The 16523-nt window shown below is 39.5% G+C and overlaps 1 long non-coding RNA gene across 1 annotated transcript; it reads right to left on the minus strand.

Annotated features, from left to right (window-relative positions):
* Positions 1–6881: 6881 nt before the first annotated feature.
* Positions 6882–10005, minus strand: LOC110015775. The gene is made up of 3 exons (XR_002291033.2): positions 7797–10005; positions 7542–7661; positions 6882–7103 (listed from the first exon to the last, which is right to left on the minus strand). It is a non-coding gene; the product is annotated as an uncharacterized LOC110015775 (long non-coding RNA).
* Positions 10006–16523: the final 6518 nt, after the last annotated feature.

A 16523-nucleotide genomic window follows, 5' to 3' on the forward strand; every position in this document is an offset into this window, starting at 1 on the left:
ATACATTGAAAAAGACTGGAAATGGACATATAAGGAATGTGGGCGTGGTTAGCATAAAACCACTGTTGCTAAGGACAACAAAAAGTTTACTTTTACCGATTTATCCGAAACTGACGTCAATCTGTTCGTCCTCCCGAGGGGACCAAACTATAAAATGGTTGCTATGGAGATAAAATCAACAGAAAAGCCGCCATTTTGGAAAAACTGTTTTTTTTATCAACCTTTGACATATAGCTCTCGCCAATGGAGGAATGTGTTTTTCTGAGTCAGTTGATGATGCTAATCGCTATAATAGCACTTTTAGCTATGTTAGCATAACTAGCATAGTTAGCATAATTAGCATATCAGGTAATGTGTTTGAGTCAGTTGATGATGCTGATCACTATGCTAGCAATTTTAGCGACGTTATTATAGCTAGCATAGTTAGCATAATTAGCATTTTAGGTAATGTGCTTTTCTGAGTCAATTGATGATGCTGATCGCTATGCTAGCACTTTTAGCCACATTAGCATAGCTAGCATAGTTAGCATAATTAGCTTTTTAGGTCATGTGTTTTTCTGAGTCAGTTGATGATGCTGATCGCAATGCTAGCACTTATAGCCACATTAGCGTAGCTAGCATTGTTAGCATAATTAGCATTTTAGATAATGTGTTTTTCTGAGTCAGTTGATGATGCTGATCGCAATGCTAGCACTTTTAGCCACATTAGCATAGTTAGCATTGTTAGCATAATTAGCAAATCCAGCCTTGACTAGCTTTTAATTTGCGGGCTGTGAGGGCGGTGAGGTCAGCGGTGGTTCGTAGAGTTGGGCGTGGAAGGCGGGTTGCGTTTGCGGGCCATACAACGCCGCTTGCGGCTTTAATTATTATTATTATTATTATTATTCTTCTTGCACACTAACGGCGTCTTTGAGCTTAATTTTGACCCCCGCCACATACCCGAAAACTCACCAAAATTGGCACACATCTGGGATAAATTGAAAATGAATTTTCGGCAAAGAGAACGTCACCCCCCCGAAGTCGATGACATCACAGCGAGCGTTCCCGTAAAAAAAATGAATGGGCCGAAAATCGCTTATGGGGCCAAAAAAAAATATTTCGGAATACAGTTACGAAACCAAAACACGCGTGTTGGAGATATCCCAAAGAAGTTATGAAATCATTATGGGATGGCCACACGACCTACGGCTTGGCGGCCATTTTGTGGCGAACTCAGAGAAATGGCGATTTTCGTGTTTTTTGACAATATGGGAAAACGAGACTTTTGTTTAAGCGATTTTCACGAAATTGCACACACATGCCACAAACACGATTCTACAACTACCAAAGAATTTTTGTTGACCTTTGACCTTGGGAAGGGGCGGCCATCTTGAATTTTCAAAAAAAAGCACCTTTAGTAACGGATACAAACGCAAACTCGTCCTAGGGATTTTTATCAATCTTCTTGAAACTTCTCGGGCATCAATGGCAAGCTACTGTGGACAAAATGTTGGAATTAGAAGTTGTAGAATTTGAAACGCGTGCCCGTGGCGAATTCGCAACCGTCGCCATTTTAGCTAGCTCGCACATATTTTGTCGGAATAGCCTGAAACTGAAATATGCGATTCCCTGACCCACCCTGAACAAAATGATGTCACATACGACAAAATCGATAAAGGAATGTGGCCGTGGTAAACAAAAAACGATCGCAAAAAAAAGTGCTGACTCGGCTAAAAAGAAAAAATTCGGATTTTTTTTTTAAGAATCGGCTAACGTAACCCAGACAACTCTGTCGGGTATATCCAAACAAAGTTTTGAAATCATTACGTGATGGCAACACGACCCATGGTTTGGTGGCCATGTTGTGCGAAAATCTACCATTTTGAGTTTTTCGCGTTTTTACACAATATGGAAAAAGGAACTTTTTTTCGAGCGATTTTCACGAAATTTGACTCACATGTCCGTAGCATAAGTTTACAATTACCCCTGGAGTTTCGTCGACCTTTGACCTCGGGAAAGGGCGGCCATCTTGAATTTTCTATTAAAAACACCTTTACCACCAGATTCAAACGTAAACTTGTCGTTGGAATTTTCATCGATCGTCTCGAAACTTTTTGGGCATCAATGGCAAGCTACTGTGGAAAAAATGTTGGAATTAGAAGTTGTAGATTTTGAACGGCGTGCGCGTGGCAAGCTAGCAAATTGGCGCACTGTTATAACTCCCATGCCTTTCAATACAATACAGTGAAAATTGTATGCATCCATTCATGCCTGAAACTGAATACATTGAAAAACACTGGATATGGACATATAAGGAATGTGGGCGTGGTTAGCATAAAACCACTGTTGCTAAGGACGACAAAGGGTTTACTTTTACCGATTTTTCCGAAACTGACGTCAATCTGTTCGTCTTCTAAAGGGGACCAAAACATAAAATGGTTGCTATGGAGATAAAATAAACAAAAAAGCCGCCATTTTGGAAAAAGTGGGTTTTTTTATCAACTTATGGCATATAGCTCTCACCAATGGAGGAATGTGTTTTTCTGAATCAGTTGATGATGCTGATCGCTATGCTAGCACTTTTAGCTATGTTAGCATATTTAGCATAGTTAGCATAATTAGCATTTTAGGTAATGTATTTTTCTGAGTCCATTGATGATGCTGATCGCAATGCTAGCACTTTAAGCCACATTAGCGTAGCTAGCATAGTTAGCATAATTAGCATTTTAGATAATGTGTTTTTCTGAGTCAGTTGATGATGCTGATCGCAATGCTAGCACTTTTAGCCACATTAGCATAGCTAGCATAGTTAGCATAATTAGCATATGCAGTTTTGACTAGCCATTATCAAAAGTGGGCGGTGAGGGCGGTGGTGCGTAGAGTTGGGCGAGGAAGGCGGGTTGCGTCTGCGGGCCATACAACGCCGCTTGCGGCTTTAATTATTATTATTCTTGCACACTAACGGCGTCTTTGAGCTTAATTTTGACCCCCGCCACATACCCGAAAACTCACCAAAATTGGCACACACCTAGGATAAATTGAAAATGAATTTTCGGCAAAGAGAACGTCAACCCCCCCACGACGATGACATCACGGCGAGCGTTCCCGTAAAAAAAATGAATGGGCCGAAAATCGCTTATGGGGCCAAAAAAAAATATTTTGAAATACAGTTTCGAAACCAAAACACGTGTGTTGGATATATCCCAAAGAAGTTATGAAATCATTATGGGATGGCCACACGACCTACGGCTTGGCGGCCATTTTGTGGAGAACACAGAGAATTGGCGATTTTCGTATTTTTTGACAATATGGGAAAACGATACTTTTGTTTGAGCGATTTTCACGAAATTGCACACACATGCCACTAGCACGATTCTACAACTACCAAAGAAGTTTCGTTGACCTTTGACCTTGGCAAGGGGCGGCCATCTTGAATTTTCATAAAAAAGCACCTTTAGTAACGGATACAAACGAAAACTCGTCCTAGGGATTTTTATCAATCTTTTTGAAACTTCTCGGGCATCAATGGCAAGCTACTGGGAACAAAATGTTGGAATTAGAAGTTGTAGAATTTGAAACGCGTGCGCGTGGCGAATTCGCAACCGTCGCCATTTAAGCTAGCTCGCACATATTTTATCGGAATAGCCTGAAACTGAAATATGCGATACCCTGGCCCACACTGAACAAAACGAGGTCACATACGACAAAATCCATAAAGGAATGTGGCCGTGGTAAACAAAAAACGATCGCAAAAAAAAGTGCTGACTCGGCTAAAAAAAAAAATTTCGGATTTTTTTTTAAAGAATCGGCTAGCGAAACCCAGATAACTTTGTCGGGTATATCCAAAGAAAGTTTTGAAATCATTACGTGATGGCGACACAACCTACGGTTTGGCGGCCATTTTGTGCCAAAGTCTGCCATTTTGAGTTTTTCGCGATTTTACACAATATGGAAAAATGAACTTTTTTTCAAGCGATTTTGACGAAATTTGACTGGCATGTCCCTAGCGTAAGTCTACAATCACCTTTGGAGTTTCGTCGACCTTTGACCTCGGGAAAAGGCAGCCATCTTGAATTTTATATAAAAAACACCTTTACCACCGGATTCAAACTTAAACTTGTCGTTGGAATTTTCATCAATCATCTCGAAACTTTTTAGGCATCAATGGCAAGCCACTGTGGAAAAAATGTTGGAATTAGAAGTTGTAGATTTTGAATGGCGTGTGCGTGGCATGCTAGCAAAGTGGCGCACTGTTATAACTCCCATGCATTTCAATACAATAGAGTGAAAATTGAACGCATGCATTTATACCTGAAACAGATTACATTGAAAAACACTGGATATGGACATATAAGGAATGTGGGCGTGGTTAGCATAAAACCACTGTTGCTAAGGACGACAAAAAGTTTACTTTTACCGATTTGTCCGAAACTGACGTCAATCTGTTCGTCCTCCCGAGGGGACCAAAACATAAAATGGTTGCTATGGAGATAAAATCAACAGAAAAGCCGCCATTTTGGAAAAAGTGGGTTTTTTAGCAACTTATGACATATAACTCTCACCAATGGAGGAATGTGTTTTTCTGAGTCAGTTGATGATGCTGATCGCTATGCTAGCACTTTTAGCTATGTTAGCATAGCTAGCATAGTTAGCATTATTAGCATTTTAGATAATATATTTTTCTGAGTCAGTTGATGATGCTGATCGCAATGCTAGCACTTTTAGCCACATTTGCATAGCTAGCATAGTTAGCATTATTAGCATTTTAGATAATATATTTTTCTGAGTCAGTTGATGATGCTGATCGCTATGCTAGCACTTTTAGCTATGTTAGCATAGCTAACATAGTTAGCATAATTAGCATTTTAGGTAATGTGTTTTTCTGAGTCAGTTAATGATGCTGATCGCTATGCTAGCACTTTTAGCCACATTAGCATAGCTAGCATAGTTAGCACAATTAGCATTTTAGGTAATGTGTTTTTCTGAGTCAGTTGATGATGCTGATCGCTATGCTAGCACTTTTAGCTATGTTAGCATAACTAGCATAGTTCGCATGATTAGCATTTTAGGTAATGTGTTTTTCTGAGTCAGTTGATGATGCTGATCGCTATGCTAACACTTTTAGCCACATTAGCATAGCTAGCATAGTTAGCATAATTAGCATATGCAGTTTTGACCAGCCTTCATCAAAAGTGGGCGGTGAGGGCGGTGGTGCGTAGAGTTGGGCGTTGACGGCGGGTTGCGTCTGCGGCCATACAACGCCGCTTGCGGCTTTAATTTTTCTTTCTTACTGCACCTTTTAGGGAAGATTAGACCACCGCCACATGCTCAAAAACTCACCATAATTTGCCCGCTCCTAGCACTTGGTAAAATGAATTTTGTGCATGTAAGTGAAAACCTGCTCAAAATAAATGATGAGATCACACTGGGTGAACAAACTATTAGGAAATAAATAAATATGGAAGGAAATGAGAAAATGGCTGCAGGACCTGTGGCTTTGTGGCGATCTTTCAAGTTTTTCCAACATAATGGGAATAGAAAACTATGTTTGAGCAGTCTCCACAAAATTTCACTCACATGCTGCCAGTTTAAGTCTACAACCACAACCAGAGTTTTGTTGACCTTTGAACTCGAAAAAAGGCAGCCATCTTTAATTTTCCCAATAACAAAGAAAGAAATCACCTTTACAACTATAAATTTAAACTCCTCCTAAGGATTTTGATATACCTCATCTTAACCCCTTGGAGCATCATTGGGAAGCTCCTTTGGGAACAATATGGTGCTCCTCTGTTTCTTGCACATTTTTTTAACTGAACATTGTGAAAATGTATTATTTGCTAAAGCTGAACAAAACGATACACCTGTTTGAGGGCTGTGTCCAAATTTCAAGGGCTGCATTCTTCCTGGGCTGAATTAGTTTGCTGCTTACGCTCTCCAAATTCAACGACTCCTTCAAATACGGCCAATGGATACAACCTTCTTTTTCCCGATTTCAAGGATTGGTCTGAGGGATCCTTCTATGCTGTTGATATTATTGCGGCCAAACCCGGAGATTTTCTTACATGTGAAGCGGGAATCGCGGTTGGAAATAATTACACCTTTAAATATAAGTAGACACTTTAAAATAATAAGTATATGGTTTGATCATTAATATAAAGCATTTCAAAGTTATTTTGATCTGAAAATTTTACAATAAAAGTGCTTATTATACCGGTCTCGGCCTTATGCGCTAGATCTTGGAGTTCTTCCTCCGTTGTTGAGTTTTTTTCTTTTATTTTAACAAAATTTTTTAAAAGCTGAATTTTATATCTTTTTAGGGACCATAGAACAGACAGCAGCTTTTATAAAGCTCTTGGGAGATGATGATCATTTCTTCACTGGTGCCAAATATTCGGCTGCTGTGGCTTGAAGGTAAAAACCATCCATCCATCCATCCATCCATCCATCCATCCATACATACATACATATATATTCCTCCGCCCCAGCCACTTCCTCCAGCTCCTCTGGGGGAACCCCGAGGCGTTCCCAGGCCAGCCGAGAGACCCAGGCGTGTCCTGGGTCTTTCCTGGGGCCTCCGCCCAGTGGGACATGCCCGGAATGAAGCGGCAGGAGGCCCTAACCCTAACCCTAACCCTAACCCATGAACTCAGTTTCATAAATCTAGACTGCTTTGTAAATAAATGTACATATTTAAAAGATAGAAAAGTTGAGAGCACAAGAGAGGAGGGAGACTTTTGACAGACTTTAGCCTTTTGGAAAAAATGCTCAACGAATGAAATAACCTATCAACGTTTTTTGAGGAAAAAAAATTAATAAATGAAGTTCATATTTGTTATATTAAATCATGCAAGGTTTTCTGAATTCAAATAAAGGAATAAGTCTAAAACAGGAATTTTCATGAATTCATTGTAACACTTTTATTTAAAAAGTTGGTCAACATAGATGGGGCGCTGCAACTGAGAGCCAGGAACTTTCTGGTTAGTGATTGGAACATCATGCATGGTGGTCTGCTGAGAAAGTTGCAGCTTTACTGTACTTCAACATTGTTTGCAGAGCTGGCTGTCGATGAATGCTGCATGACCAAAGATAATCCATAGGTTGATTCTGCTGTACAGAGATCTCATCTGTTAAAGAGAAATACACAAGAAATCCAGTTTTTATGAGGCTTTAAAAACATTCTCATATTTACAGTGTGAGTAAAAGGTATTTGATCCCTTGCTGATTTGATTGGTTTGCCCACTAATAAAGACACGACCATTTGATACTTTTAATAGTAGACGTATTCTAAAATGGGGAGACAGAATGTCGAACGAAAATCCAGAAAGTAACTTTAAATTAAACAGATAAACATTTATCTGTATTTCACTGAGTGGAAAAAAAGTATTTGATCCCTCTATCCAAAAGGACGTAATACTTGGTGGCAAAGCCTTTGTTTGCACAGACGTCAAACGTTTGTTGTAGTTAACCTCAAGGTTTGCACACATATCAGGGGGAATTTTGGCCCGCTCTTCTTTGCAGATCCTCTCTAAATCATTGCTGGGATGTTGCTTGGCAACTTGTACCTTCAGTTCTCCATAGATTTTCAATTGGATTGAGGTCCGGAGACTGGCTGGGCCACTCCAGGACCTTAATGTGGTTCCTCTTCATGTTGGAAGACCCAGCTACGACCAATTTTCAGCTTACTAGAAGAGGAGAGGAGAGGAGATTGTCTTTTAGAACTGTGCACGGTACATGGCTCCATCCATCTTCCCACTGATGTGGTGTAGTAGCACTGTGCCCTTGGCAGAGAAACCCCCCCCAAAACATGATGTTTCCACCTCCATGTTTGATGGGCATAGTGTTCCGGGATCATAGGCAGCATTTTTCCTGCTCCGAGGAAATCTGATTCTGTGAACAGGTGACTTTCATGCAGGTGATAAGTGAGAACAGGTGTCTTCAATTCAGGTAACAAGTTGATTGGGAGTATCTAACTGTTATGTGAAAGCCAGCTCTCCTAATGCTTTACGAGGGGATCAAATACTTATTTCCCTCAATTAAATACAAAGAAAAAATAATATAAGTGCTTTAAAGTTATTTTCTGGATTTTCGTTTTGATATTCTGTCTCTCTGTTTCTGTATTCTGTTGGAACACATCAACCATTAAAAGTATGAATTATCATGTCTTTATTAGTGGGCAAACCAACTAAATCATCAAGGAATCAAATACTTTTTACTATAACAGTAGGTGCATATGATAATAACAAAATACTTGAATGCAACTTTTACTGAAATCCAATAAGAGTAAGGTAAACATTGTTAGGATTAATTTCTGCAATAAAAAAAGTCACATGATAAAATTAACATTTAACACTATTGTCGTCTGATCAATAAAATAATAAAAAACAATTTCTAGTTATTTTTTTACATTCTCAAAATAGGGTAGGTACTTATACACAGTCACATTTACTATAATAACTTGTGAGAAGTAAACCAAAAAAAAGGAAACTTTTTATTAAACCATTTTTAGGTTCTATACAAACCCACAAATTTACTGCAGCTATTGTATATTTTACAACCTGTAATGAAGTTATAAAATATATCCATTCTAGTCATTCCATCCAGTCATTCCAACAGGGGTCAGTGTTGCACAGCAAACAGTTCCCATTCGGGATTTCTGGCACCAACCTGACGCATGGTGACTTCTACAATGACATAAACAATGGACCAAAGACATAGACAGTGGATGCAAAAGCATATTTTCATATTTTTGGCACAAACAGAGCCCCATAGTGGTTGGACTCATCATTGTTGGTGATGCGTCCAACCACAGCTGTGTCATCCTCAAACTTTAAGATCAGCCAGCTGTCGTGACTCTCTGTGCAGTCGTGCATGACCAAGATGAACAGTAGGGGGTTTAGCACACAACCCTGGGGGATCCCGTGCTGAGGGTGATAGGAGAGGAGGAGACGTCGCGGATCTTCACAGACTGTGGTCTGTCTGTCAGGAAGTCCAAGACCCAGTTGCATAGAGTGGTGCTTTGTCCGAGTGTATGTAGTTGCAGACAACGAAAACAACATTTTTATTCATTCAAGTGCTGTGGACTGTACATCCTGAGTCGTCTATTAAGAATCCTTAAAGGAAGTTGTGGGAGTAAAAAGATTGTTAAAACTTTCTGATAAACAGTGACACAGACCACTGAAGCTCATTTCCATGATTCAGAAGACAAACATGATCTTGTTTGGAGTCTACTTGATCCTTAAGGAACCACACTGAGTCACCAACTAAACACATTGAAATGCTTTGATAACATGACTGTATTTTATAGTTTTATAATATTTTATTGACTCAGATGGGAGTTTCAGCCTCATTAATTCTTATTCATCCATCTTGATGTAAAAGTGAAATTAAATCTCATGACAAGACTTGCTGAAGCTGATTCATGCCTTTTAATTTCCAGCAGACTAGACCAATGTAACAGTCTGTAGGCTACCGTACTCATCTTGAATAAACTGTTCGAAAGCTGCAGCTTTATCACAGCACTACTGTCATCGTACCAGAACCAGAACTGACCACATCACTCCTAGTATTAAGTTAAATATAGATTTATTTTAAAGTGCTGCTGTTGGTTTATTAAATATCATATCATACAATGTGGAACACAAATTCCTGTCAGATGAATTGGTGGTACACAAACGCAGCAGAATTTGGACATCTGCAGGAACCAATCAGCTGGTAGAACCCAAAAGAACCAAACGGAATGAAGCTACTTTCAGCTTTCACCTGCTGGACTCAGATGTTCTCCTGTGGTTTCTAGTCTAAATGTAAAACTTTTCTGCAGGCTTGGTTAAAATCCTGCAGTTACAGCTTCATTCAATGTACTTTGAGGAGTTTTAATTACATTTTAGCTTTTCCTCACTGTGACGAGGTGACATTAAAAACAAAATAAAAAACAAAAGAAAAGAAAAAGCTGTAATAAAGATAAATATTGAATGGACTGAGCAGAAGTTAAAGACCCACTTCAATGAAAACTATGTTCTTGGTGTTTTTTGCATTTTATTGTGACGTTTTTCTAATAATGGAGGACATATATTAAGAAAATTAGGATTAAAATTGCATTTCTGACTATTTCTTGCCATTAGTTAGAGCCTGCAGCAGTCACTAAGGGGCTACAATCAGTGGGCCACAATCCAGCATAAAACGCTCCGCCACATTTTGTTACATCTACCCCCAGACAAATAGATTCATACAAATAGATTCATAAACATCCTGGTGTTCCTTGTCTGAGCTGGCATCTGAACGGCTGGATAGCTCTGATATTGCTCGCCATTTTTGTTGCACCACCGCCACTATGCTGATTTGACACACCTGCTTTAAAAGCTCCCAGGATCCTCTGCTCCAGTGGGGGCTGCATTCCTGAGTGGGAATTTGTTTTCGAGCCTGCCCCTGCTGTCTGCCTGGCCTTAGCTCGAGAAAGCCTTTGGTTTCTCCCTTACTTTGATTCTGGTTTTGTCCTTTTGTTAGATTTACTCTTGTGGTCTTTTGTTTGCATTTTGAGTAATTTGGGGGTTTCTATTTCTGTCTTAGTTGAGTTGTTACAAAGCCTGAGAATTTAAGTTATACCATTATTTATTCCCCCTTTTGGTGTTTTGTTGGTTATTTTCCTTTAGTTCCCTTTGATTTTTATGTTTTTCACCAAATCAACGGCTGTGTGGCCAACCTTAACCTCACCCAGTTATCATCATTTTCTTTATGTTGCACATTTCTCCCTCCTCCCTGAAGAGGGTTGTAACAGGGCAATCACTGGTTACATCATGCATTGCAATTCTAAGGGGGGAGGAACACATAATCACAATGCAAAGATGAAAAACTTCCTGCCCTGCATAGCATCTTTGGTAATACCAACGCCCTCTATGAGGAGTGCTCTGCCGCTGAGCCAATGGCACGCCAAACACGTCCTGTTTTTCAGATGTCACTCACTTTCTACGGCTGCTGCAAGCAGAAGTATAATTTTTGCTTTCCTGGGGACAAGTCTTTTGCAAGCAACAGTTGGATAGTCACACAAAGCACCAAGTATGATCACACAAAGTTCAAAAGGTAATTTGTCTAAAGATCTAGGTTAGTGTGAAAAGCAAAGCAAATATAACGATACATGTAATTTTCAATAAAAATATAGAAAATCTAGAAATAGAAAATCTAGAAATGCAGCAAAAATGGAGGAACGTCGTGGTCACAAGAACTGCTGGTTTTTACAGCTGAAGTACATTTTTCCAGAATGACCGAAAAACATGCAAAAGTGAGGTCATGTGACCCATTTGTTGGCTTTTGTTTTTACCAGATTATTGAAATATTCAATATAAAAATGTTCAAACATCTACAGTACAATTAGATTATTTATTGAAAAGATGAACTGAATTTATTGTGTATTATACTTTTGTGGTGCTTTTTAGTCAATTACACTTTTTAGTGGGTTGTTGGACAGTCGGTCCAGTTTCTTTTTATCTTCTGCATGAAGAGTAGAAAAAAATAAAAATGCTGAAAATAGTCATTGTTTAAATTTAGCACTTTAAGGTTGTTAAGTTCCCCTCACAGGACTGTAGGTTTGTTGAGTTCTGCTTTGAAGATGCTCTACATTGAGGTGAAGGTGGGCTATTTCACTGGTTTAACTTGTGTAACACTTTCTTGTTTCCCCTTTTACGTTTGAACAAACTGAGTTTAGGAAATTTGAGCAGTAGAATCAAAGTCTTTCATTCAGCTGAAAGTGGGACACTCTTTTGTTTAACCAAAGGCTGGTTCACACGAGACACAAACACAGACTTCCTGGCAGACTGTTGGTACTTTTCCCAGATATGCAATACTTTGACAGACCTCAGGTCTGACATCCAAGTAGCTCATTTCTGGTCTATAAAAACTTCTGCACACTTGAAAAAACAACTTTTTTTTCCCCACAAGTGTAGCCAGAATGACTTGTCCGCTGAAAAACAACTTTAACTTAAAGTTTCTTCCAAGAAAAAAAATGTGAAAAAAGGTAAAGCTCTTCTCATGACTTAGCTTTACAAATATAACAGTCAGAAACTACTGGTGACCGAGTATGCAGTAATGCTGAAGTGCGATCTGCAAGAGTTGGTTGATGGAAAAACCTTTTTCATGAAGTCATGCAATGTCCGAGTCGTGTAACATGAGAATGAGGGCTAAACTAAAGCATCTGATAAGATTTCCTTCAACCACGGATAACCTTTCACTGCACATTCCAGGCAGCAGTTTCCTCAGTAATGCAGTACTGAGTCTTATGAATTACCTTAGTATTCTACAAGTACCATACATCGCTGTAAATTTGTACAATTAATTCTTTCAGTGTTGTTCCTTCCTGTTTTTTGTCATGAGTTAGTATTTTGACCAAGACGTGAGAAACTGCCTTCTTAATCTTATTAACAAAATCCTTTTAACTATCACCAATGTAAGGCACAGCACTTTTAGATATCTGTCCCCTATTTGGAGGTTTTGGTAATGTCGCCTTCTTTAAACTTACTGTAAGTTTTTAGTCTGCAGTAGTTTTAGTCTTTTTTTTAAGTTAACTTGGTAATTTTATGTTATTGTTTTTATACTCATCATAAATAATTTAATTTTTAATTTTAAGTCTTTTATTTGTTTTGTGTTTCTTGTGACACATGGACCTTGAGTCTTCAGTAATAATAATGATGATCTGACCAACAGATAACAGAGTTTATCTGGGTCCCTCAGCAGACTAAAGGTGCATTCAGACTGGAAAAGTCTCTTGGTTCGGACCGAGTCCGCTCAATTTGGTCCGAATTGAGTCCTTAACCTGGCTTTTGGTCGTACCAAAGCTTGTAAACACAACCATGTGACTAAAGATCTCCTCAGTCATCGGCCAGAATTTACGAGGGACTCGCTGATGCAGTGCAAACATTTCTACATTATACAAAATTCTGTCTATATATATATGTGTATATATATATATATATATGTATATATGTATATATATATATATGTATATATATATATATATATATATATATATATATATATATATATATATATATATATATATATATATATATATATATATATATATATATATATATATATATATATATATATATATATATATATATGTATATGTATGTATGTATATATGTATATATATATGAGCAACATTGGAAACCAAGTTACATTGCCAACAAAGAAGTGGGATTCAGACTTGGGTATTTATACAGACGACTCTTTTTGGACAAACCAAAAGTCCTGATCTGCAGCTGATTCAGTTTAAAACTCTTCATAGGACTCACTGCACAAGACAAAGGATGTTTAAGATGGGTCTCAGAGAATCAGACACTTGTGGCTCTGCACGTCGGTCTCATTGTTTTGGCAGAAAGTGTGTGTAGATCTGTCAACTTGGTTTGACATTCCTATCACAGCTGGGCGAATGGGGGCTCAGGACTCCTGGGCAGTGGCGGGCCTTTTGTCTGGGCGCCGGTGTCGGTCTCGAGCAGTCAAGGCATTGGGTGTGGGCCCGGCGGGGGCTCTCTGTTCCTCCTACTCCTCGGCCGGGGGGCTGCCGGGTCTTGGCCTCCGTCTCCGTGGTGGGGGTCCGGTGCATGTGAGGGTGGTTGCTCCTGGGTCTTTGTCTGACGGTGGGGGTCTTGGATACTTAAATCGGCCGGGCTGCTGGGCTGTCTGCCCCTAGCTCTGGGGTGTGGGGTGCTGGGCCTCCTGCCTTTACTGGAGCAGTCAGTGTGATCAAGGTACACTTTAAGAAGCACACATTCATCCAACCCACCTGCTTGTTTACTTTTGCACATCTATGGGCATGCATTGTTTTTGTAATTTATTGTTTTTGTAAATTTTTTGTAGGTTACAGGCTGTTTTGTAAATTTTGTGTGCACATAAATTTTGTGAGATAAATCTTCCATCATTAGTGTATGAATACACTTGTAAATAGCTGTGTGCATGAATCTGTTATGGCTCTGACAAAACACATTCGCTTACAGAGTGGGAAAACCGCTGTTGTGTTGAAGGCCTGCGCTGCTGCTCGAACTCCCCGACCTCTGCATTCCACCGACTCATCCCACCTGTGAGCACTGTCTGGAGATGCGCTCCTCTGAAGTGTCCACCACCCTCCCACCCACTGAGACCCATGTAACTGCGTTGTCGTCTGAATAATTAGCTTTTGTGTTAAATAGTGTCGTTTTTTTTCTTGTATCCACACATTGTACTAAGCAGTGTTGAGATACGACTTTTTTTTTGTCACCAATGCCCCCCCCCTTTTCGTAACCCATCTACACCCACCCTAAGCAAGGCGCGTCTATAACAGCTGCGCCTCAGTCGACTTTGAACTGTATGTGAGTAACTTTGTTTTATGTCCGCTTTTGGACGGGAAGTACTGGAATGTAATCTCGTATGTTATTGTAAAAGCTGTACACACGACAACAAAGCTTCTGATTCTGTTTTGACTTTGTATTATTGACTGCCCCCCCTATCTCCCCCACTCTAACCCCTTATCCCCCCAATCGCTGACATCCCACTCTCCCTCTCTCTCTCTCTTCTTTTCTTCCGTCCGGTCAAACAAGGGATGCATATAAAAATAAATATGATAAATAAAGCTTAGCCTCAAATAAAAAACAGTTTCTTATAAAATATTCACTCTGTTTGTTTGAAGATCCATAAACCCCTATTGTAACAGTAAAATCTGTCAAACACAAGAGGCCCTCAACTCTGATCTGCTTCCTCAGCTGCTGAACATGAAAAGTTAGAAAAAAAAAATTTACAAGGCGGGGTAAAGCAACTATAAAGAATTGAAAAGGTTTCCAGAATGTTCTTGTGCAGTGGATTTTTAAATAAAGTTGCAGACCCCCCCATAATGCTCAGTTGTTTACAGTAAGTTCCTGGGAATTCCATTATTATTATTATTTTTTGTTGCTTTTCCTACATTAACCCTTGTGCTATCTTAGATGACCCCACCCTTCCATTGACGTGTTCTCCCTACAAAGGTGGATAAAGGTGGAAAGATTTCATGTAATCCATGGACACCAGTGAAGATCACAAATCATTGAAGAAAAAAGGTTCAGAGCACTGTCTAGTGGGTCTAGATGACCCAACTCCCAATGTCAAAGTGCCTAGGATAGCACAAGGGTTAAATTGTAATTTACTGTATGGCTCCAAATAACTTGTAAAGGATGGAGTCGCTGACCCAGCTGACCCAGCATCGTCCGATGTACATGAAGATTGATGAAATGTTGAGAAAGGCAGTAGACACTGACATGCGGCTTAGCAGGTACAGAAAAATGACCAAACTTTGGTACAAAACTCTGGTAATCAAAAAAAAAGGACCCAGGCCGTTGTATTGAAGTTTTTGTGCAAGGTGTAACTGATGAAACACATTTCAAACTTTTCTATAAATAAGTCATCACATAGGAAACAAAATTATGGTTATTACATTCGAATCTATGTAACGGTGTAGGTACCATAACCATTCAGCCTGCAATAACCGCTTGGGGTACTTTCCACCGAGGATGACGTCACACTACGTTAGCCCCACTTGGACAAACTACGTAGCGCGGAGATCTGTTCGGGCTCTACCTATTTTTATTTCACGTATCCTTTTGTAACCTAAGGTTGTTTTACCTCATAAGTTTTGTCTGACATTATTCTTTGTAGTGTTTATGGAGAGATTTTGCCACAACCCACTTTGTAAAAAGTAAATGTTAGAATGAATCTTTTTCCCTTTCGGGGTCACGGGGCTGCCGGAGCCTATCCCGGCCACTTGTGGGCGAAGGCAGGGGGACACCCTGGGCAGGTCGCCAGTCTGTCGCAGGGTGGAATGTCCACAATCACACACCCACTCACTCTCACACTCACACCTAGGGACAATTTAGATTAACCAATTAACCTATGAAGCATGTTTTTGAACGGTGGGAGGAAGACCCCGGAGAAAACCCACGCATGCACAGAACATGCAAACTCCACACAGAAAGGTCCCCCATTGATGTTCTGTTTCAGGTCCCCCAGCCAGGACTTGAACTGGGGGCGTTCTTGCTGTAAGGCAAGAGCGCTAACCACTGCGGCACCGTGCAGCCTGATATTGTTGATGTTTCACTGTATTCAAGGGTTAACAGTATTGGAATGAAATAACAGGACATTTCCTGGAACTTTGCAATGAAAGGAAGCAGCTTTATCCGGAGAGTGGTCAGGGGTTATTGGCGATGGTGAGGGGTGTTTCAGCTTTTACAGTGTAGAGGCTGAGTACAACCTGTACAACTGATGGCAGAGAAACACACAGAGACAAAAAAACACACACAGCCACTCCCCAAAAATGCATTTTAGTCTAAAAAAAAAAAAACAATGAAACAGGTTTTTAATGGTGCAAATGAGAAGAAAACAAGAAAACCAACTAAGAAGCAAAGACACACCTCAAATGGTTTTTTATTTGAATTCAAAGATGATGTTTTCAGGGTTACATTTATTATATTTTTAAGATTTATTAATTTATGTAGATTTAAAAAACAACCTTCTGTTATGAAATCTATATATGTTAATCTTGATTCTGGTGA

The sequence above is a fragment of the Oryzias latipes genome, chromosome 21 (genome assembly GCF_002234675.1).
Source record: "Oryzias latipes chromosome 21, ASM223467v1".
In the NCBI taxonomy this organism is placed as follows: Eukaryota; Metazoa; Chordata; class Actinopteri; order Beloniformes; family Adrianichthyidae; genus Oryzias; species Oryzias latipes.